Source organism: Prionailurus bengalensis, chromosome C1 (assembly GCF_016509475.1).
Source record: "Prionailurus bengalensis isolate Pbe53 chromosome C1, Fcat_Pben_1.1_paternal_pri, whole genome shotgun sequence".
Classification (NCBI taxonomy): Eukaryota; Metazoa; Chordata; class Mammalia; order Carnivora; family Felidae; genus Prionailurus; species Prionailurus bengalensis.
Window position 1 is genome coordinate 176,121,559 of NC_057345.1, and position 24,323 is coordinate 176,145,881.

Sequence of the window (24,323 nt, forward strand, 5' to 3'; positions counted from 1 at the left end):
GATTTACTGTCCCAGTAAAGTGGGACAGACTTCTTGACTACATTTCACACTGCAAAGTAACCATTCTAAGAAATACCAGTGACAGTGTCTGTGCCTGCTGATCAATACAAACTGTCCTTGTAGTCAAATTTGAATTGCCTGCAGAGACAGAAAAAGTAGTGTATCATTCCATTACATAGTATTACCAGGCTATTGTATTTTTGGTTTTAGTAGCATTCAACAAAAGGGAAAATTACATCTGATCATTACGTTTGAAATTGGTGTAAACTGTTGTAAACAGTTGTAAAACCAACTAACCAATTATCACTTTTGCCTTTCCTTTTTTTAAACATTTAACTGTTACTTAATAAAGACGTGACATTAAAGTCGTGTTTATATTATTGGCATGCAAATAATTATAAGGATATTCCTTGCTTACCTAATTTGAATATGTATTTTAAAGTTTTCATAAGCAACAAATTTCTACACTATCTCAGAGTATATGGGTTCCTTTTCAATGAAATATAATTGTGTTGCAACTTATTTAGGAATAATATTCTAAAGACAGAATACATTCCAATAATTGCTTATTGCAAAAGTTATTTTGGGGAGTTGGGGGTATACTCACACAATGTCTTTCTAACTTAATTTTGTGTGCACAATTGTGTATAGTAATGTGTATGCACATGAAAATTCGAGAATCACCAAACTACTAGAGCAAGAGAAAAAACAAAGTGAAAGTCTCTATGCAGGTACCAGAACCTCCAGATTGTCCTACCTTTAAGATAACTAATCCTAATGGATAGCAGAAAGAGGCTACTAGCTTGACTTTAACATCCAACCTCTGTATCATGCAGATGCCAGAGCTTAAATAGCTCTCATGTTTCTAAAGTATGGAATGGGTACTGAATTCTAAGAGTTTGAGCTTTCTCAAAGGCTTTACTCTGTTAAGATGTCTTAATAATTATTTCTCTTTCATCTTTGTAAATGTTAGTGCATTTTTAGAGCCACCCACTCAGATGTTCCTTGAACACACACAGGTTTTTCCATCTCATGGATTTGCCATTTCCTCCTCCTCCTGAAATCTACATGGTTCAGTAGATGGTAGAACCATCTACATGTTTCCTCCTCCTCCATTAATCTACATGGTTCAGTTTTTCTTCTTTAGCTCAAACATTACCATCAAAAGACCTCCCAATACCAGTCTATGTATAATAGCCCTCCCCTAGCACTACCTATTTATGTTCTTCATCTTATTTTCTCATAGCACTTGTTACTATCTGATGTTTAATTTTTGTTTATAGTTTACATTGCATACTATAATTTAAGCTCCATGTGTTCATGGATTGTCTGTTTGTTTGCTGCACATTTCCAGACAATAGTAGGTGCCCTGGTCATAGTAAGTTTTCCATAAATAATTGCAGAATGAAAGAATAAATGAATGAATTAAAAATTGAATGTGAGTAAATGAGTGGTATAGTCTGCATGCATTAGCAACTCTACTCGCATGCATTCTCATGTGTGAGTGCACACATATGATCTTTGCTGCATACTTCATTTGACAGCCTGAAAATATTTGACTCACACCCTCAGATTTGTGTGTATCCGTCTTTTTAGTGTCAAAAAACCATTACATTCCACTATATAAAGAACAAAAGAATATGAGCCACCTGGGTGGCTCAGTTGGTTAAGCGTCCGACTCTTGATTTCAGCTCAGGTCATGATCTCATGTTTCATGAGATTAGCCCTGTGTCGAGCTCTGTGCTGACAGCACGGAGCCTGCTTGGGATTCTCACTCCCTCTCTGCTCTTACTCTCTCTCAAAATAAATAAATAAACATAAAAAAAGGAACAAAAGGATAGACGAAATCAGTGAATCTAAAAACTGTGTCTTTGAAAAGATAAAACTGATAAATTCTAGCCAGGCCAATTTAAAAAAAAGTTAAGAAAGTACAAATTACAGTATCAAATAAGAAAGGGAGGTCATGACTTCCAAGTACACAGACATTAAAAACATGGAAAAGAAGTACTACAAGTAACTCTATGACTACAAATTTAGTAACTTAGATGAAAGGGACCAAATCTTTAGAAGATACAAACCATCAAATATACATAAGTTCAACTAAAGATCATAACATTTTATTAAATCTGTATGTAATATGGACCTTCTAAGTTTCACAAATGATCATTAAAGTCTCACTCTGCAAGGGTGTGTTGAATAAATCTTGGTACAAATTGGATCCAACCTTCAAGTATGTTATATTTTCAAGCATGAAACTGACAGAAATAGGAACCAAAAATTATTTCCTAATGCTTAAAACAATTTCTCTATGTAAGTGACTAAAATTTCACCCTTAGATGTATATTTTTGTGAATGTGCTAAAACATTGTCATTTCCAGAGGATAATACTAATGCAGTAATTGGTACTTGGAGAGATAACACATTAACTATTTCCAGTCAATAATACTACAGTATAGATTTTGTTATCTAATTGTGGAAGAGGAATGAGACAGAGGATATAAATTTTAGTAAAGGTGAATTAGGTAAAATAAAGACAAAAGCAAAAATATGTATAGTAATTCTTCAAGTAAATTCTTTCAATGGACATTATTGCCTTCAGTCCTCCATACTTAGGTCCTATAAACATCTCACTTTGATATTTCCTCACACTTTTCAAATTTACTTTTCCCTTTAGCTCACTGAATGATTTACAGCCCTTTAAAGAAGCATGGCCTATCACACTGCCATGTGTTTGCGCTTGATGTCCTGAAATGATGTTTCCCTACTTGACCAACTAAATGGACTCCATTCAAGTATCTCCTGAAGCTTTCCAGGTTAATTTCTTCTTCTAAACATAGCAACCTGTGATTGCTTCTAGTATACTATTTATCGTGTAGAATACAAATTAATTGGATTGAGAATACTTTGTGATTAGGGACTATATTGTGTTTTGTTTTGTTTTCATCTTAAGACCTGATCACCAAACCCAGGATCTGAATAAAGGAGTTCAAAAAGGTTTGTTGAAGAAAGAGTGAATGGTTTGAAAGGGCATGAGCTTTAGAAACATAAATGTAGATATTTTCTATTTCAGTGGAAAACGGTTTGTAATAGAAAAGACAGGTAGGTCTGTCTTCAGAGCGTGCTGACAACTAGTAAGACTAGTTTATGCTAATATGAAAAGGCATACAGCTTCATGGGTAGCACAGCCCTAACCTTGAGGTTAACATTGATTAGAAATGGAAAATGTACACAAGAGTAAAATAAGTGAGAAGAAAGGGTAAATTTCCCAGAACTAAAGCCATGAATTCTTTCAGGAGGGCAAAGTAGATGATTTATAGGTCAGGGGAAATTTGAAGAGCTGAAACAGAGACTTAATTCTTCATCTGGAGACTGGCAAAGGCAGGATATAACAGTTTAGAGGAATCCACAAGGTAGAAATTCATCAATTCCAGAGCCAAAAAAATAATGAGTGAGGGGATAGAAATGGTTGGGAAGGGATAAAGAATAATATCACAATGAAATCTAAGAAGCACATTCTGAAGAAGACTGAGGATCCCATAAATCTTGGCCTTTTATGACGAACCTTTTTTAGACTGAAGAATGATCAGTTTTACCCCTCAGTCAAATCAGTTATTGATTGTGCTAAATTGATTGACAACATGAAAATAACTAGAGCATTCTTAAATATCATTTAGGAAAGGAGTGTAGAAAGAATCCTAAGCGAATTCACAATCGAGGAAAGTCCAGAAATATCAATGGTTGTCATTAGTTTCCTATATCTGATAATAATTTATATGTGTTTCAGAGAAATTAAAAATTAGAGTATTTTAGAAAATACTCCTCTTTCTATAGAACATCCAGAAGGAGTGAAATAACTACATGCAAGCCAAATACTTATTATGCTGGAGAAAAGAAGGGATGAAAAAAAAGAAAAAGGCCAACCTGGGACTGACTTGGCTCTAGGGACTAAAACAACAGAAATGTGTCCTGAATAATGAATGACTAACTGAAAGAATGAAAAATGAACATGCATTAAATGTGATTTAGTCACCAGACTTCACATTAGACATTTTCACAATGTTACTCTTCTCAAAAATTGTATGGATTAAGAGTTATCATCTCCATTTTGTGGATAACATCATTCAAGCTCAGAGAATCATCTAGTCAGGATCACCTACTTGCAAAAATTATCTAGTCAGGAAGTGGTACATCTGTGTCTGAAAGCCAGATCTTCTGATTAGAAGTGTCATTCTCTTCCCTGCATTCCATTCTACCTCTTCTCTTCTGTTGTGCTCTACTTGAAGGGCAAATGGGTATTTGAAATCTCTGAAATCTTAGACGGCTAAGAGAAAAGTAACAAAGATAATTTCACCTGCATCTTAATTTAGCTAGGAGCAAAATCTCAATCAAAAATTTCATCAGGGGGTGCCTGGGTGGCTCAGTCAGTTGGGCTTCCAACTCTTAATTTCCACTCAGGTTACAATCCCAGGGTCATGGGATCAAGCCCCATGTTGGGACAGCAGCACAGAGCTTGCTTGGGATTCTCTTTCTCCCTCTCTCTCTCTCTGCACGCCCCTGTTCATGCTCTCTCACTCTCTCTCTTTCAAAATAAATAAACTTAAAAAAAATCAGAACTTTTCTTGGAATTTTTTCACTCCTGTATTTTTTAGAACAACTTGGTGATTGTTTCTCATTTGAAACCATTAATATTCAATTGTCAAATGATGACATCATTAACATTTGATGAAGCATTTAATTCCGTTTCCTTTCAAGTAATTGTTCTGAATACAGCTTTTCAAGAAACTCAATATAAATGCTTAAGAGAAATTAAATGAATTATATAATATTGAAATATAACTTTTATTTCTAATTTGTTAATTTGGGTACTCAGAAACCGATTAAATATTTACAATGTGAAAATATAGTCATTTTGCATGTGAAGGGACATTCAGCAATGCTCTCTTACAGCTTTTTCTCTTTAGTACTTGGAAATAGACCTAGAAGCGAGTATATCACAGATAATCATAAAATAGATGACACAAATGAGTAAATCAAAAGCCACACACAGAATATAGATTACTAGCCTTAGAACATTAACTGCAAAAAAAATCGTTATCTTAAACCAAAACATTGAGATATTAAAACACTGAGTGAAAATAATGATCTCTGTAATATGAAAATAAAAACTGTAAGTTCAAAAGTTAGAAAATTAATAGAAAGACAAAATATTTCATATATGTTCTAAGGAAAAAAAATTATTTTCATATATACTGAAGTCTTTTATATAATTTTAATGAGGCTATATTTACTGTGATCTTTGTACTTACGGATAATACTAATCAGAATCATGTATTCAGAAGCATAGAAATTCAGTATTTAAATATAATCTGCTCATTTTTCCAAGTGTTATTATCAATAATTTTTACATAGACTTCCATGAATTTTCAAAGTTCTAGAAGAATTTTATATGAATCAAAACAAAATAATAGATTTTTACTTATTATTACTGTTCCATTATACAAATACTATAACTTAAAACAGCAATAGAGCTAGTTAAAAATTATAATTGGAAGTAAACAAAAAATTAATAAAGTCATTGAGAAAAAATAAATATTTAAATAATTAAATATGTATGATGAAAATATAACAATATGTTTATAGTTTATAATTTTCTTCCTTTACTCTTACGTAGCAATTTATTTTACTCCTCTTTAAAGCTTTTATCGGATACTTAAGCTTTGAGGCTATATTTTTATGTGTTCTTTACAGACTGAAATGTAAGACATTTTACAAGAAGAAATAAATGCAGACTAATTAAACAAGCATTACCTACATTTAATTTAAAAATAACTTTAGCATGTGTCTTTCTGTACTGTTCCCTTTTCAAATAATACTTCTCTGAACTGCCTTCAGGATTTAGGATTTATACCTATTCTTTTTTGCAATAGTAAACCTGAATACAGACAAACATAAAATTCTCTTTGACAACCAGCTTTGCTCTTTTCAAGCCCACATTACACTGATTCCTGATGTCAGTCAGATGTGATGACATTAAGGTAAATATCCTCTCCATGAAAGTTTTGAACATGGATTATTTAGGATTTTACTTACTAGCAACAGTAGGTTTTTGGACTTGCCGGATTAGTTTCCATCTCTCCTAAAATGTACCTCCTTGAATCTACAGGCTTGTTTTGATAGGCCAGCAGTGTGTCAGTCAAGTTCTTTACATCTATAAATTTATCTTATAGACTTTCCCTGTCTAAAATGTCATCATTTTATTTATTTTTTTTAATGTTTATTTATTTTTGAGACAGAGAGAGACAGAGCATGAACGGGGGAGGGTCAGAGAGAGGGAGACACAGAATCTAAAACAGGCTCCAGGCTCTGAGCTGTCAGCACAGAGCCTGACACGGGGCTCGAACTCACGGACCGCGAGATCATGACCTGGGCCGAAGTCGGCCGCTTAACCGACTGAGCCACCCAGGCGCCCCTAAAATGTCATCATTTTAAACATTTCAAAGTACATTTGATATTATTATAAAGTAACTCTATCACTGTGTTTTAAAGCACAGAGATAATTTCAATTTATTAAATGAAAGTTGAATTCCAGCTAAGTTGCATTCTCAGTAAAGAAATAAAAGTCATATTTAACTTCTCCAACTTTTTTGTGGTAACATTTCACATCCTAAAGCAGTCTTATTTCTAAAAACAAGTCATTTTTTTTGTATGAGTTTTTGTAACAACCTACACATAACCTTGAGAAACTCAAGTGTAGTTAGTTCATCCTTTTCTAGGCACCTTAGGGACTCTTCAAATATTATCAAACATTTTAAGGAAATAATTGTGAGATTCAATCTCTATGTGTGTCTTACCATCCCCCTCTCCACCAAGCCCAATCTCATATTATTTTCTGCATATTGTGCAAATAATTTGTTTTGATTATTATCTTCCTAATGCAGTTATATGTGTCCTGCCATAAAAATAACAAAGTTGTTAAGCTTTTCATTCTTGGTGATATCTGGGTAATTCCAGTGTTAATATTATAGTTGTTCTTATTTTCATTAATTTGAATTCCCAGAAATTTTTGGAAAATATAGCCAGAAGATTCACAATATTAAAATCAAACTAGCATGAAAGTCTGACTATACGAATAGACAAGGGCCATCTGTACTCAACAATAGAACTATGACCCACAACTTTGGAGACAATCAGACCACAAGGCCAATCCCTAACCTCTGCAGCAGTCAGCCCAGAACAGCCAGGATTTGGTCAATAGTTATCAGTTCCTCTAATTTTTGCCCTTGCTTCCACCTAGGATGAACTAGAGAAAGCCGTATATGCTTCCCAAGCCAATTCAATGAGGATGTTGTGTTGATACTTAACCCACTTTCAGCTTCCTCACACCAATCTAATTAGGGCAGATCTTTGGTTTTTTTCCACTATAAAACTTTTCAGTACATCTGCCTGCCTTTGAGTTTCTGCCAAATACAGGTGATGGTGGCTGATTCTCATGCTATAACAAGCTCTGAATAAATAGCCTCTGTTTGTTCTCATTGGGGTGATCTTCATTTATTTCCACAAGCAGTATCTCAACACAAAGCACAACAGTTAATCCACGGGCAAAGTCAAAGAAAGATTGTTAATGCTCATGATTCCAATGCACTAAAGTTTCACCCTGAAATTATATCACTTGGAGTGATCCAACAAAGGATGATACATTATTGTGAAATGCAGATCATAGTTTCAATGCCTTTTCAGTTTGGCATTTTCTCCTAACTTCCTCACCTGAAAAATGAGATTTTTACTCTCAGGGAGGTATTTCCAGGATGAGGGACCATCAAATTTGGATAATTGGTTACCCTATTTTTTTCTTTATCATATCCACCTAGTATTATTATAAGCCAGAAAAATCTTTCAACCTTCCATGACTCCTATTTCTCACATCCTTCATATCCAACCAGTTTCCAGAGGTGGGTTCTATCCTCCAGAGGCAGGTTCTTCATAAATGTAAACTTTGAGGCCTCTTGCACACATGGACCCCTCCCGATACCCTGAGATGGGCTCTACCAATGTGCTCATACATTCATATGTGTTAATTTTTCCAAAGTAATCATCACCATATGTTAAGATGGCTGTCTCCACAGTGATCTTCCCTCATCACACTCCCCTTTCTGTTGAGTAGTGTTAAGGTGACCACAAAGCATGAGTGGAATCCATCGAAGAGGCAATTCAGTTGGCAATATTTCGGTTTCATTTTATTGTAATACATCAGTGTGGTTTATAGTCACTTCTGTGAATGGTTACATAATTGCTAGAATTCCTGCTGTAGGAATGGCTTCCAGAAGGATTTCCACCCACTATGCTGACACACCCAACATCACAGCAGGAAGGTGAAAAGCCAGAAATTTATCACTGTGTGAAGATGTTCCCTGGCGTGTGGCACTACAACTATGAGAATGGAGGAGCAAAGTGGTTTAACACGGATGGAACCAGAAGCTAATATATGGGAAATTCTAATCTTCAGACATAATTTTAAAAGAATATTCAGTTCCCACAAATGCCTTAATCAAAAGTTATTTGCATTTAGAAATAGGATTTATAAGGCAGCATGTACATTCATAAACCTGCCATACTTTTTTTCTTCCCTTTTTTTGATTAAAAAAATGCTTGAAATAACATTTATCAAAATTACTGTGTTTTGGGGCATCTTGGTGGTTCAGTCGGTTAAGTGTCTGACTTCAGCTCAGGTCATGATCTCATGGTTCATGAGTTCGAGCCTCACATCGGGCTCTGTGCTGACAGCTCAGAGCCTGGAGCCTCCTTCGAATTCTGTGTCTCCCTCTCTCTCTGCACCTCCCCTGCTCATGCTTTGTCTCTCAAAAATAAATAAACATTGAAAAAAAATTACTGTGTTTGTAGGGCACAGTCTGCAGCAGTACTGTCAACAGCAGATACAACTGTGTGTAAAGCCACATTTTTTTTGCATTTGAACTATCAACTTTAATTGATCAACTGTAACAGAAAAATTTCTTAATTTCTTCCAAATCTTTCCATAGAAACTACTGTTATAAAATTACTGTCATGGGACTTCTGCTCTATCAGTTAAGCGTCAGACTCTTGATTTGGGCCCAGGTGATGATGTCACAGTGGTGAGATAGAGCTTTGCATCAAGCCCCACCTTGGGCTCCATGCCGAGTGTGGAGCCTGCTTGAGATCCTCTCCCTTCCTCTCCCTCTGCCCTCCCTGCTTGCACTCTCTCTATTTCTCTCTCTCTCAAAAAAAAAAAAAAAAACAATTACTGAAATAGGAAGATATTAAAGAGTATGCATCCAAAAGTTTATATACTTATAGGTATATATAGAACTGTGTCAGGAAAGTAACTCATAGGAATATTATGTTATTTTTCTGGATTTTATGAAATTTGTAATATTTGTCAGCCTTTGAAAGTTGCAAATATATTGTGATTCTTTTTCTCATTATAAACTAATGTGTGCTTTCATATCTAACTTTGTATTTGTAATTTTGAGCACTTTTTCTTAGAGCTCTCAAATTCAAGCCCTCAAGCCTCACAAAACTAGGTCTAGCCCTCTCTAGAATTTGTCTCCTCCCCTTCACCCTCTGTGCCCTGGTTCAGGAATTCATTCTTTCACGTACAAGCCAGACAACAAACAAAGTGTCTAACTGGCAGCTCTCCTTACTTAAGTCAGTCCTCCCTGCTACTACCAGGGTTAATGTTCTAAAATACAAATTTATTTATCACCATGGAATGCAAACCCATGTCCTTTACAGGGTGCCAAGAACATTCCACAGTCACCACTTTCTAAACCAGGCTCCCCTGACCCATGTACTTGAACTACCTCCTCACATTGAGCTATTCGCATTCTCTCACATTCACTTTTTTTTATTGTTTATATTTTAAAATTTACATCCATTCACATTCACTTTTGAGCATGAAGCTCCCTCTCTCTGAGAGGGAAGATCCAATTAGTCCTCAGGGTCAACCCCAAATACCACCTGCTCAGTGAAGTTTTGCTAAACTTATCCACTACTCAGATGCTCTCAAAACATCTTGCATATTTTTTATTTCACATCTTTCACTTCATATAGCATTTTCTTACTGATAAGTATGTATCTCCTACTAATTAGTAAACTTTTTGAAAGCAGGGTCTTTAACAATATCACCATATCATGAGCAGAGCATGATGCTTGCTTGACTTAGCACTCATTCATTCATATGTTCATTCATTAATCATATACATATCTCTTTTCTTACCTGTTATATGTGTCACATGTTGTGCTGGGTACTAGAGATAAAGCATGGAGTAGAATCATAATAGAATTAATAAATGAATGATTATCTTCAGATTTTGTCATAAAGACAAATATATTGCATCCTTACTTCAAGTCTCTTTATGTCATCGTCATAGAACTAACAGAATATATCCTCTTGTGTTCAAAGGAGCAGCTGTGTCATACAAGTAGGACTGAACTAGGGTAAAAAGACCTGGATTTGAGTTTCTGGGCTATCCTTAATGACTAGAGATCATGAACAAGTCCTGTGAATATCTCTGGTGACAGTTTTCTTATTTTTAAAATGAAGAAACTATTTTATACCTCACTGGCACTGTAAGAATTAAATGATACAATAGAGGTGGAACTGCTTTGTTAACAATTGTCTTACGCAAATGTTAAGGTGCTCTTCTTTCAGATAATAGGTGTTACTGACCTTCTGCATCTGTTAATACCTTTCATTTGCACTTTCAACAGCAAATCACTGTATTTATTATTTACTGCCTACCTAGAATGAAAACCACCAAATATCACTTACTCAATCAAACTGCGATATCACTCTATTCTCAGAGATAATGAAGCTGAACTGAATCTAAATGGGAATATGTTTTGCTAAATCATAGTCAGAGTCCTAAATGTGAACGTCAAAATGGAACTATAACTCTGGGTCGAGTGTGGTAACAAATGTAGGATATTCTAACAGGCATATTCAAGTTCAGTATTTATCAGACAAAAGGTAGTATTTTACCTCACAGCTGTAGTAAGTGTAAAATATGTTTAGTATTTTTCTCTTTTTCTCTTTAGAACTGTTGGGGTCTCCTTTAGAGGAACAGGACCTGAGAAAATACAAACTCATTCTGCTTGATACCTCTGTTCACGCCAGGTAAGATTAAATGTGTTCCTATAATCATTTTTAACACAGCTGTACTCTTTGTAGTTAACAACCTACAATCTGATTTAAGAGAGGAGAGGATTTCTCTAAGTCAGTCAGAGAAAGACAAATACCACATGATTTCACTTATATGTGGAATTTAAGCAACAAAACAGACAAATTATCATGGGCCGGGGGGTGGGGGGAAGAGAGGCAAACCAAGAAACAGATTCTTAACTATAGAGAACAAACTAATGGTTATCAGAGGTGAGGTCGTTGGTGGGGAGATGATTGAGTGGAGGATAGAGATTAAGGAGCACACTTGTGGTGATGAGCATCGGGTGTTGTATGTAAGTGTTGAATCACTTAGTTGTACCCCCGAAATTAATATTACACTATGTTACACTGGAATTTAAATTAAAAAAACAACTTTTAAAACAAGAGAGGAGAGGATTATCTCTTGAAATTTGAAATAATTTACAAACTGCTTAATTGACTTGCTGTTAACTGGGAGCTAATCCAAAACTTCAGAAAAGAATTTCAAGCCATACCACAAAAAGTTATGGTGTCACGTTTTTAAGCCTAGAATGGTAAATAAATAGAACCTTATATGGTAGAATAATATTTTTCATACTATCAGTACTTTTTTCCCTCTGCTGCTAAGAAATCCCCTACTTTTTTTTTAGCGAAATGGTTGAACATTCACTCACATACATTTCACAGTGGAATTAATCTCACTGCTCATGTTTTCTGCAACTTAATTAACAAAGCCACAAAGAGAGGTTTAAGGCAACAAACACACAGAGACAAACAAAATACTACAAAAGCTGGGAGATACAAGAAATCAAACTATCTTAACTAGACAGAGAACAAATTTCAGAATGAACCATAATCAGATACTAAAACTACAAGAAGAGAAGATCTGAGTAATAAGTCAATAGAAATAAGAGACTGAAGGCAAAGAGATCCATTTAAATAGTTGTTGGACCAGAAGATAGGCCCAAGGAAATAAAACATATTGTAGAAGATGTGGCAATTTAGTATATTCTTGTGATGCAAACTGCATTGAATATTCAAAGATACACTATATTTAACTCAGCTGTTCTTTTTTTTTTCCTTTTTTGTACTACATGTATTTTTATATCTCAGTTTGGATTAGTCACATTTTAAAAATTTTTATTTACTTATTTTTTAATTTAAATTTTAGTTAGTTATTATACAGTGAAATATTAGTTTCAGATGTAGAATTCAGTGATTCTAAATTTACATACAACACCCAGTGCTCATCACAAGTGCCCTCCTTAATCCCCATCACCCATCTAGCCCATCTCCTACCCACCTCTCTCCATCAACCCTCACTTTATTCTCTATCACTAAGTCTCTTGTGGTTTGTTTCCCTCTCTTCTCTCCCCCGCCCTCCATATGTTCATCTGTTTTGTGTCTTAAATTCCATATATAACTCAGCTGTTCTTAAGATCAGTTCACACTGAATCAACCACGTGACAATATCGTCTCCATCTCCAGTGGCATTCTATGCTTTGGTTCTATTCAAAAACAAGCAATTCGTAGTCTCTTCTCTCTGAAAATGGATGCGGTGATAAAGGACACAACAGTCATTTTCAGACCGGAGGATAGCAAGAACATGCTAAATATGGTAGAGCCGGAAGATAGGAGATGGAGCCCTTGTTTCTATCCTTGAGCAGTCATACCATCGCTAGATGATTCAGCTGTAGACATTTTGTTATGTAAGGTGAATAATCTCCTAAGCATTTAAGCCCCTACAAGTCTGGAGTCTGGTTGGCTATTGCTCACAGCCAAATGCAACTCCATTTATAACAAGGGTTTATTTCCCTGCCAGATTCATTGGGTCATATAGATCTCCCTCCTTTTTCCACCCATAGCAGCTACAACAGTAGCAGATGCTCCTGTAAAACTCCGAGACAAGTGCTCTGTTGTCCAAGGCCTACTGTCTTTCTCCTAACATTTTAGGTGGCTAGTGGAGGTAAGACAATTATGTCCGACTATAGTCAATCTTCCCTGCTTTGGAGTGGCAAGCTTGGCCTTTCAAAAAAATGTGAATGTTCCTAATATGCCATCAGTTGGTGAGATATTAAGAAACCGCTATATGATTTCAATGGACTTATTTGATTGCTGTTACATACTGAAGAGATTGTAAGCCATTTCATCACAGTATGGAGAAATTTAATTTTCCACATCTTTAATCTTAATACCTTGGCTTATTTAAAATCAGATAACTCACCTACTTCAAAATTTAATTTTATTATATAGGTCAGTGTAGTAAGAAAGTAATTCTTAGAAGTTGATTTTGGCCTTCTTTCTATTATAATGGATCTAATATCAAATATGATTAGAGTCTAAAAATGGCATGTCATTTTCAAAAATAAATTATAATTTCTTTTTAAAGGGAAAGAGTCGCTAAGTCACTTAGAAATTAAGGATTGTTTTTAATTGTAATGTAACAAGAATTTTAATTATTATAAAGAATTATTACTATTACTATATTTCCTCTTTCTGGTCTTCAAAAAAAATGGTCATATCATCTCAGAATCATTCTGTCAGAATGATTTTACCATTAATTAAGTGCCTTGGCTTTCTTTAACTTTGATTTCTCTTATTCATGTATACTAGTGAGCATTGCATTATATAGGTATTATACTGATGTTTAATTTTAGCAGCTCTTTTATATTGCGACAGACTAAATATTGTGTCCCTCCAAAATGCATATATTGAAATCCTAACTCTCTGTGTGATGGTATTAGGAAAGGAGAGTAGAGGGCTTTGGGAGATTAAATCATGAGGGTGGAACCCTTATGAATGGGATTAGTGCCCTTATAAAAAAAGACCTCAGAGAGCACATTAATCCTTTTTCAAACTATGTGAGTATACAGTGAGAAGCCCACAGACTGCAACTCAGCAGGGGATGCTTCCCAGAGCTAATAACCATGCTGGCACTCATATCTCAATGGACTTTCAGACCCCAGAAATGTGAGAAATAAATTTCTGTTGTTTATAAGCTACTCAGTCTATGGCACCTTATTCTAGCAGTCTAAACTAAGACACCTATAAAATTAAAATGACTGATAATGAGGGATGCCTGGGTGGCTCAGTCGGTTAAAGCTTCCGACTCTTGGTTTTGGCTCATGGCATGATCTCATGGTTCGTGGGTTCAAGCCCTACATAGGACTCTGTGTGGCAGAGTGGAACCTGTTTGGGATTCTCTCTGTCTCTCTCTCTCTGCCCCTCCCTTGCTTTCACTGTGTCTGTCACTCTCAAAAACAAAGTAAATAAATTTTAATTAATTAATTTAATTAAGTGACTGATAATGAGCTTCTTAGGACCATTCCCGAAATAGAAGCACATGACTATCACATAGTAAGAAATCATGTGGCTTTTCCCCACATTTCTGTCATGGCATGAATTCATATAGTTCATTTTCCTCTGTGTCTGATGTTCACAGCTAAAATACAGCTCCACAAAACCAAACCACAGTAAATTCTCCCCCACTTCTCTTGTTCCTTATCCTTTTCCTTTTCCTTTTCCCACATCTAATAGTTGTATCTCTATATAGGCTTTATATGACCATGACTATGTGAATTTGGAGATTCCTTATACGAAAATTTGTATTTTTAGTCTGTCTCATTTCCCCCAAGAGTCTATCAAATTCCTGCCTAACTCCCAAAAACCATCTCAATTGTCACAAGGTAGCATTAATGTACATATATAAAAAGAGAAATATTCATTACTTCAGTAAGCTTTAAAACACTTCATAATATATTATTCACCTGTTTGTAATGGGATTATGTGTTTGAATGTCTGTTCCCCAACTAGGCTATGATATTTATCCCTAGCTCAGAAATGTCTTTGGCAAACATAAGGTTTTCATATATTTTGACTGAATTTGATTGCAATAGACTTGAGATCTGGGACTAAGTCTTCTACTTTCTTTATAATTCTCTAGGAGATTTAATAGCACTCAGAATATATTTAGCAAATGCTGAAAAAAAGAAAATGAGGTTAGACTGAATATCTGGCCTTAAAAGTACTAAGCATTGGTCCTTCCATTCTAGAAAAAGAGTTAGTACATTCTCCTTCATTCTTCCTAGTAATTACAACTAAAAATCCTGGACAAAATAAGGAAATATCAGAAAAACCTAAAAGTAGAGAAAAGGAGGCAAACTAACTAGGAATTTTATGACTTGAGGAATGACCTAGAAGTCAATTCTCTATTTTTTGTTTGTTTTACCTCTTGTATATCCTAGGTTGGTTAACAGAGAAACCCATAAACTAGAAATGCCAATGTAAAAATATTTTTTTAAAGCTGCAAGAAAGCATAGCTTCTTTATACAAAGACTGGGAAAAGGATGACTCTGTAGGACATAACTCTTTTGACTCGCCTCCAGATCTGGAATAATAAGATAAAAGCTGTGCCTCACTGTTCCCCCCACAGGGTGCCATAGAGACTGTGGACAGAACTCTCTTCCCTCCCTGCCTTATACTAAGTAGGCAGAATCCCTACCTCTTCCCACCATGCATTGTAGAAACCATATGTCAGAGCCCTAGCAACCATCCCCACACTGCACTACCATGAGCAAAGGTCCATTCCCCTCCCTCCACACTGAACATTGTGGCTATGGAAACTGGAATTGAGCTATGTGGATAATCCCAATCCTGAATTAAGTGAACATCAGCTAAGAAGTAGCACGCCTTCATCTCTCTTTCATGTACTGTGGAGACTTTGAAATGGGAGTCCTGTTGACTCTCCCAAGCTTGCTCAAAATGAATGACAGCAGAGAGGAAGCACCAGTTTCTACCCAGTTAGAAATTGGAAGTCATGCACAGGGACGGAAGGGAGCTGCAGAAGGGGATTCTGTGTATGAAATTCTAGGCAGATTACAGAGTGACCTATGCATGAAACCAGTTAGAATCACAAAGCAAAATATTTGAAAACCAATCTGTGGTGCAGAATATTACCAAGGTTTCAAATTGGTCATTCATTGAAAAGCACATAAACAGAGCACACCAGATTAACACTGCAAGGTTTTGAAATCTCAATTAGCATTTAAACTACAGCTCACAAAAGTGGGCCAGGACATGCATTCTGAACGTTAGCAGGTGAATTACTTACTAACACAGAAGATATAAATAGAAATAGTCTTATAATATGACTTAAAATTTCCAGAATATATTCCAAAATTATCCATCATATTGAGAATCAGAAATATCAATTTGAATGAGAAAAGAATCAACAGACAACAAAACCAAAGTGTTGTAATTATCTGACAATGATTTTAAGTAGGTATCATAAAATACAAAATACTATGACAAGAAGTTAGGGATGCTGTGGAATCAAATAAAAATAGAAATCTTGGCAAAGAAATATAAGATATGAAGGGAAAACAATAAAATTTTAGATTGAAAAATATTCTTTGGAGTGCCAGAACAGTTTTCTGTCTCAATTTTAGGTGGAGGTTATACAAATCTATATATGTGATAAAATTGTATAGAATTATTAAATAACAAATTGCAAAAAAAAAAGTGCCTGTAAAAACTAGTAAAATGATAATAAAGTCTGTGGCTTAGTAATTTTGCATGAATGTCAATTTCCTGATTTTGATAATTGCACTATGGTTTTGTAAGATGCTATCATTAGGGAAACCTAGTTGAAAGGTACACAGGAACTCTCTGTACTATTCTTGCAACTTTTATTTGAATCTAAAGTTATTTCAAAATAGAAGTTTAAAACATTGACTCAATATAGAATTTGGAACCGTATTTGGTGTGAATTCTTAACTCTAAAATCTTTTTTTCCTGCTCCTGTCCTATGTCATCTGTTGCCTAACAACCTCCTTTCTCATTGAGAGGAATTATAAATGGAAAAATGCCACTGAATTCCTATCCACTGACTATAAAACAATCATATTATTGCTTGGCAACTAGCCCAGGGTGATGGACAAGCAGTTACTGGGGAAAAAAAAGCTCAAGTGGAGTCTTTATTTGAAATTTCCTCTGAAACAGAAGGATGTTCATTGATGCAGAATGCGAAGGTGCATAGTTTGATAGAATATAAGCATGGGTATAATTTTGCTGAACTCATATGGGAGATTTCTTGGCAAGCTTCCAAGAAAAGTGTTAAAACAATAATACTCTGAAATATTTGATTCATATGTAATCAATATCATGTAAACAGGTCAAATTTAAACAGGTACTATAAAATCATTCCCTAAGCAAGCTACTGTTCCATTTCAACAAGGAACTGATTTTGTGGCAGTATATTCTAATCATGTTTAGTAAAAATCTATGTTTTCGCAATATAAATAAAGCAAATGAAAGACATAAAATGACAAATTTACCAAAGTAAACATAAACATAAAGCAGATGGCCTCATATTCCTGCAAATTTGAGATAAAACTAAATGTATTCCCATGAAATTAACCTCTTTATTAACTTCTCTTTACTCAAAAATTTCCAAAATTCAAGTAGTGACCCAGTGTTGGGAAGCAGCACCTGGGAAGAAGTGATGAAATAAATTTATAGCAAGGATCTAGAATTCACATGTAAAAAATAACAATGCTAAACTTTACCTGAGCCCTATTTTCCCAGAAAGCAGTTACTTGTAAGAAATCCCTCTATACTTCTGTTTTTTGAAATATTTCCTTACCAGCATTTTGTGTTCCAGGAAACAATTTCCCATAAAGAACCACACTTCTCCATAAGACTTAGATAAGACTCACTGTTTACTCTTTTATTGACTCCCCTAAGACCTGGAGATAATTTCCTGGAATATAAATAATAAGACTAAATGTAGACCCTCTGAATTCTTATTCTTTGTCTCAAGAATGACTAACTGAGATTAGAACTGTTTGTCACTCTGAAAAGAGCTAGACACAGAGATAAGCATTTCCCATCCAGCTAACTGACAGAGGCTTCCCTTGATCACACCTCTAAATCACCCACCTGTAAATTGTCTACTCCTTATGCAAGTCTAAGCCAAAAACACCCTAACTCAACACTCTACTCTTCAGATCTGGCATACAGATCTATTGCAGTTAGACTGAAAAATGTCTCTTTAATTTTGTCTCTGACAACATAAAATGCAATAAGACGTTTTGATTTTTGTCTTGCGACATATTGTTTTGTAGCAAATGATTCTTGTGATAGTAAATTTTAATGTGTCATCCTAGCTGGGCCACAGGCTGTATAAATTAAATATTATTTCTGCATGTGTCTGTGAAGGTGTGTCTGATGATATTAGTATTTGAATCAGTGGACTCAACAAGTAAATTACACTTCCCAATGTGAGTGGGCAATATCCAATCTATCAAGGGCCTGAATAAAACAAAAAGCAAAGGAAGGGGACATTTGTTCCCTTATTGCTGGTCCACATGAGCTAGGGTATCAGTCTTCTTCTGCCCTTGGCCTGGGATTTACTCCATCAGCTTCCCTGTTCTCAGGCCCTTGGACTCAGACTGGATTACACCACCAGCTTTCCTAGGTCTCCAGCTTATAGACAGCATATTGTGGGTCTTCTCTGTCTCCATAATTATGGGAGTCAATTCCTCAAAATAAATATAGAAGGTTTTTTCCCCCCTTTGGAGAACACTAATGCAATTCCAATGCAAGATTTAAATCTTAATAAATTCTAAGCTAAATCAGTTCTAAAGCCAGTGTAGACCTTAAGAAGCCATCCGCAGGCCATCAGAATATGTCATCAGAGAATATAGCATCGTAGGTCAGGCAAATGAGAAGGACATTTTCCTGCCAATTTAAGCCTATACCATTAATAAATAAGAGAGAGCTTTCTTATATAGAATTTATAGTTCTACAATAATTATTCCAACTATATTTGAAGGTAAAGTAAGTCCATCATTTCAAGAAAACAGAACTGGGTAAAGACAAACTCTTTTAGTCTCCCTCCTCTATGTGCCATGAAGATATGAAAGATTCTGATACTGAAATCTATTTGTTTGAATTTTCCAAAGACAAAAACAAACAAAACGGAGTGGACATTGGGGTTACTGAAAAGAACCAAGTGCTGTTTTGTGCCTAATACAGAGAGGATGGGGTAGGGGTAGATTTCATTCATTTTTGAGAGGAAAATGTGCAAGTGGCAAAAGATACTTGTCATTAAAAAAGGGAGTCTATTGGATATGTAAACCACCTCTTCTTCATCCATTCATCAGTTGATGGACATTTGGTCACTTTCCATAATTTAGCTATTGTTGAAAGCACTGATATAAACATTGGGGTACATGTGCCCCTATGAATCATATACAATAGAATACTACTCAGCAATGAGAAAGAATGAAATCTTGTCATTTGCAACAACATGGATGGAACTGGAGGGTATTATGCTAAGTGAAATAAGTCAATCAGAGAAAGACAGATATCATTTGTTTTCACTCATATGTAGAATTTGAGAAACTTAACAGAGGAAAAGGGAGAAGGGAAGGAGAAAAATAGTTGCAAACAGAGAGGGAGGCAAACCATAAGAGACTCTTACATACAGAGAACAAACTGAGGGTTGATAGGAGGGAGAGAGGGAAAAATGGGTGGTGGGTACTGAGGAGGGCACTTGTTGGGATAAGCATTGGGTGTTGTATATAAGCAATGAATCATGAGAATCAACTCCCGAAGCCAAGAGCACACTATATACACTGTATGTTAGCTAACTAGACAATAACTTATATTATAAAAAAGGGGGGGAGTCTATTGAGAATGGGAAAAGGGAGGTGTTGATTGAATACAGTGGTTTTTCTTCATCAAGGATGAAAGATAATATTTTCATCAAAAACTGATGCTAATTTTGTAGACTCTTCCACTTCATTACTATGTGACAGTGGCTAAAACCTGTAGGTTACATGCTTCAATATCATTTAAATCTACCTCCTAGTCTTCATTTCAATTGTAATTCTCACAGTCCAACCCACCATTATTTCTCATTTCAATCACTGCCATAGCTCCAAATTGATCTCCTCAGATCCACTCTAGCTTCTACTTTCAGCCAACTCTCTCTCTCCTCTCTCTCTCTCTCTCTCTCTCTCTCTCCATTATGGTTAGAATTTTTTTTTTAATTTCAAATGGGATTCTCCTTTTTTACATATTAAATATTTTATATATCTCATACTGTTCTTAGATTTAAAGTCTTACTTCATTAACATATTCTATCTGATGTTAAAATTCTTCCCAATTCTCCCAAGGTCATTTCTAACTTTTCCATCACAATACAAATTAGTCAATCTGTGCTTTTGTTTTTATAACTGCCATTCCACTGTTCCTCTTCAAGGTCATGATATATATTATTCGCTCTTCCCAGAATGTTTCTTTTTTCACTTCCTTTTTTTCCACCCTAAATTATTCTTACTTATCTTCACTTCTCCATAGAAGCTTTCTGTGGTTGAGTTCCCTCGGTGGCTCACTTGGTTAAGCATCTGACTCTTCTTTTTGGCTCTGGTCATGATCTCACAGTCTGTGGATTCAAGCCCCTTGTTGGGCTCTGCACTGATAACATGGAGCCTGCTTGAGATTCTTTCTCTCTCCCTCTCTCTGCATCTCCCCTGCTCGCTGGCACTCTCTCTCAAAATAAAGAAATAAACATTAAAGAAAGAAGAAGATTAAGAAACTTTCTTTGGTCATTCCTCATTTGAAAAGTTAGATGCAGTTTATACTCATGTAGCAATATTTACACTCATGGTACTCATCAAATTATAAATAAATAACCATATTTTTGTTAAAGTATGATATCAAAGCAAACTGGCCGAAGTCTTGTTTGCATGACAGCTTGTTTAGAACCCACCCATTAAATAGTGAAGACCTTGAGTGCTAAGATACTAAGATTAAGACCTTTCATTAAATTCATAGGAGATTGTCAAAAGATAGCTACTTCATGGAGGAATACTAAGACTGAAGGAAATGTCTGAATGACCAGTCAAAAGTGCTTTGACTCAGCCCAGGAGAAATTGTTCCACATTATTAAGTGGATAAAAGAGGGTTATAGAAAATCTAAAAGGACGAGTTACCCTTTGCAGAACAAAATGAAATAGTTGTAAATGTTGGCTGAATGAGACACATTCTTTGGCAGCATTAGAGACAAGATCAGCATTTCAGAAGAAAAAAAAACTGCAATTCAGAAAAACAGTAAATTTTAGAGCAAAACCAGCAACAGAAGTTAGAAAGATTTTACAACTATTTCTGGGAGCCATTTTATACCATTCCTGAGTGTTTTAGGAGATTTGAAAACAGTTCTGTGAGCCATTAAATTGTTTTTCTCAAAAATTTAATTAGCTTGTGTTGCAATTCTGTGAAATGTAATATAAAATGTTACTAAATTAAAAAAAATTACTCAGATAATTAAAGAAAATTGATTTTTGCTTCCAGTGCAGCATATATACCTAGGGTTTTATCAATGTTGAAAAGTGGATAGACCTTGGATAACGTGAATTTTATTGGAAAACTTAGTTGGGTGTATGGAAGTAAAGGAAACTCCTGGGATGGGAGGGGAAAAACCCTGACCTGAGCTTGAATTAATAAGTGTAAGAGAAGGTGTAAGAGAGGGATACCTGGTTGACTCAGTTGGTTGAGCATCATACTCTTCATGATCCCAGGTTCATGGGATCTAGCCCCATGTCAGGCTTTGTGTGGACAGCATAGAGCCCGCTTAAGATTTTCGCTCCCTCTGCCCCTCTCCCCCAGTCATGCTCTCTAAATAAATAAATAAATAAATAAATAAATAAAGTAGTCTTTCCCTAAGGAACGTTACAAATGTTATGATTGCCTAAAGAAAGAGGAAGGAGTGAACCAGAGAGTCTACTGTATTGAACCAAGGAATCTGAAAGAAGAAATAAGATTAGTATCTCAAATTGTTAATATTCTCTGGCCAAAAAAAAAAAAATCTTCTCTGGATGAAAGCATCTTCAATTCAGACCCCAGTGTTTATACGTGTTAAGGTCAACCAAATAAGTGCTTTTGTAAAAATAGTCAAATTTATAAGAAAATAATCTTTTTGAGAAAAAGTAATATTGCCAGTAATTTTATATATATAAAATATTTGAAGAAATAAAACAGAAGAAAGTGTCTTTGAAGTACTGAGAATAATTGAGAAATTGAATACTAGCTAAAAATATCTTTCAAGAACAATGAAATAAATTCATTTTCAAAAAAATTATAAGAATTTACTACCAACAGATGAATGCTAAATTTCTTTATAAATGGCATACCTCAGAAAGATTGAAAAGTATCCATCTTGGGATGAAAGTCAGTGGTTACTGGCTGAGAGGGTCACTAAATAAGCTATAACAGTGGCCCTCAGGAAAGATCTTGAGCAACTTGGTAGGCAATACCTGGAACTTTACAGAACATCGGCTTTTCTTTTCGGTTTTATTTAAGGCATTCCAACTCTGCATTTAAGACTAGCATAATAAAGACCATCCATGAAAAATCCACAACTAATATCATCTTCAATGGTGAAAAACTGAGAGCTTTCCCTGTAAGGTCAGGAACAACACAAGGATGTCTCTTCTTGCCACTTTTATTCAACATGGTCGGAAATCCTAGTCAGAGCAGTCAGACAAGAAAAAGAAATGAGGCATCCATATTGATAAAGAAGAATTTAAACTGTTACTTTTTGCAGATAATATGATAGTATACATAGAAAATCCTTAAGATTCCAACAAAAAACTACTAGTAGTAATAAAAAAATTCAGTAAAGTGTCAGGATACAAAATTAATACCCATAAATTGATAGCATGTCTATACACTAACAACAAAATCACAGAAAGAGAAATTAAAACAAACAAAAAACAACAATAAACAAAAAACAACAATAAACAAAAAACACCATTTACAGTTGCACCAACAAGAATAAAATACCTGGAATAAACTTAACCAAAGAGGTGAAAGGCCTATACTCTGGAAAATATAGAACACTGATGAAAGAAATTGAAGATGACACAAACAAATGGTAAGATATCCCATGTTTATGAGCTGAAAGAATGAATATTGTCAAAATGTCCATATTACCCAAAGCAATTTATAGATTCAATGTAATCTCTATCAAAATACAAACAGCATTTTTTTTCAAAAATAGAATAAATAATACTAAAATTGTATGAAACCACAGAAGATGCTGAATAGCCAAAGAAATCCTGAGAAAGAACAAAGCTGGAGGTATCACAATCCCAAATTTCAAGATATACTACAAAGCTGTGGCAATCGAAACAGTGTGGCACTGACACTAAAATAGGCAGATAGGTCAATAGAACAGGATAGAAACCCCAGAAGTATCAATCAATCTATGATAAAGGAGACAAGAATATAGATTCGGGAAAAGACAATCTTTTCAATAAGTGCTGCTGGGAAAACTGTACAGCTACATGTAAAAGCATGAAACTAAACTACTTTCTGACACTATGCACGAAAACTCAAAATGGATTAAAGGCCAAAACATGAGACCTGAAACCATAAAAATCCTAAAAGAGAACACAGGCAGTAATTTCTCTGATATCAGCCATAGCAACATTTTTCTAGATATGTCTCCTAAGGCAAAGGAAATAAAAGTACAAATAAACTCTTGAGAGTACATCAAAATAAAAAGCTTTAGCACAACAAAGAAAATCATCAAGAAAACAAAAACAGTCTACTGAATGGGAGAACATATTTGCAAATGATATATCCAATAAGGGGTTAATATCCAAAATATATAAAGAACTCATACAACTCAACACCAAAAAACCAAACAATCCAATTTAGAAATGGGCAGAATACCAGGGAAAACATATAGATTGCCAACAGACATATCAGGTGATGCTCAACATCACTAATCACCAGCGAAATGGAAATCAAAACCGCAATGAGATGTTACCTCACATCTGTTAGAATGGCTAAAATCAAGAAGACAAGAAACAAGTATTGATTGGTGAAGATGAAGAAAGGAATCCTTGTGCACTGTTGGTAGGAATGTAAATTTGTATAGCCACTGTGAATAACTGTATGGATGTTCCTCAAAAAATTAAAAATAGAAATACCATATGATCCAAAAATTCTGCTACTGGGTATTTACCCAGAGAAAACAAAAACACTAATTGAAAAGATATATGTACCTTTACATTAATTGCAGCATTATTTACAATAGCCAGCCTAAGTGTCCATCAATAGACCAATAGATAAG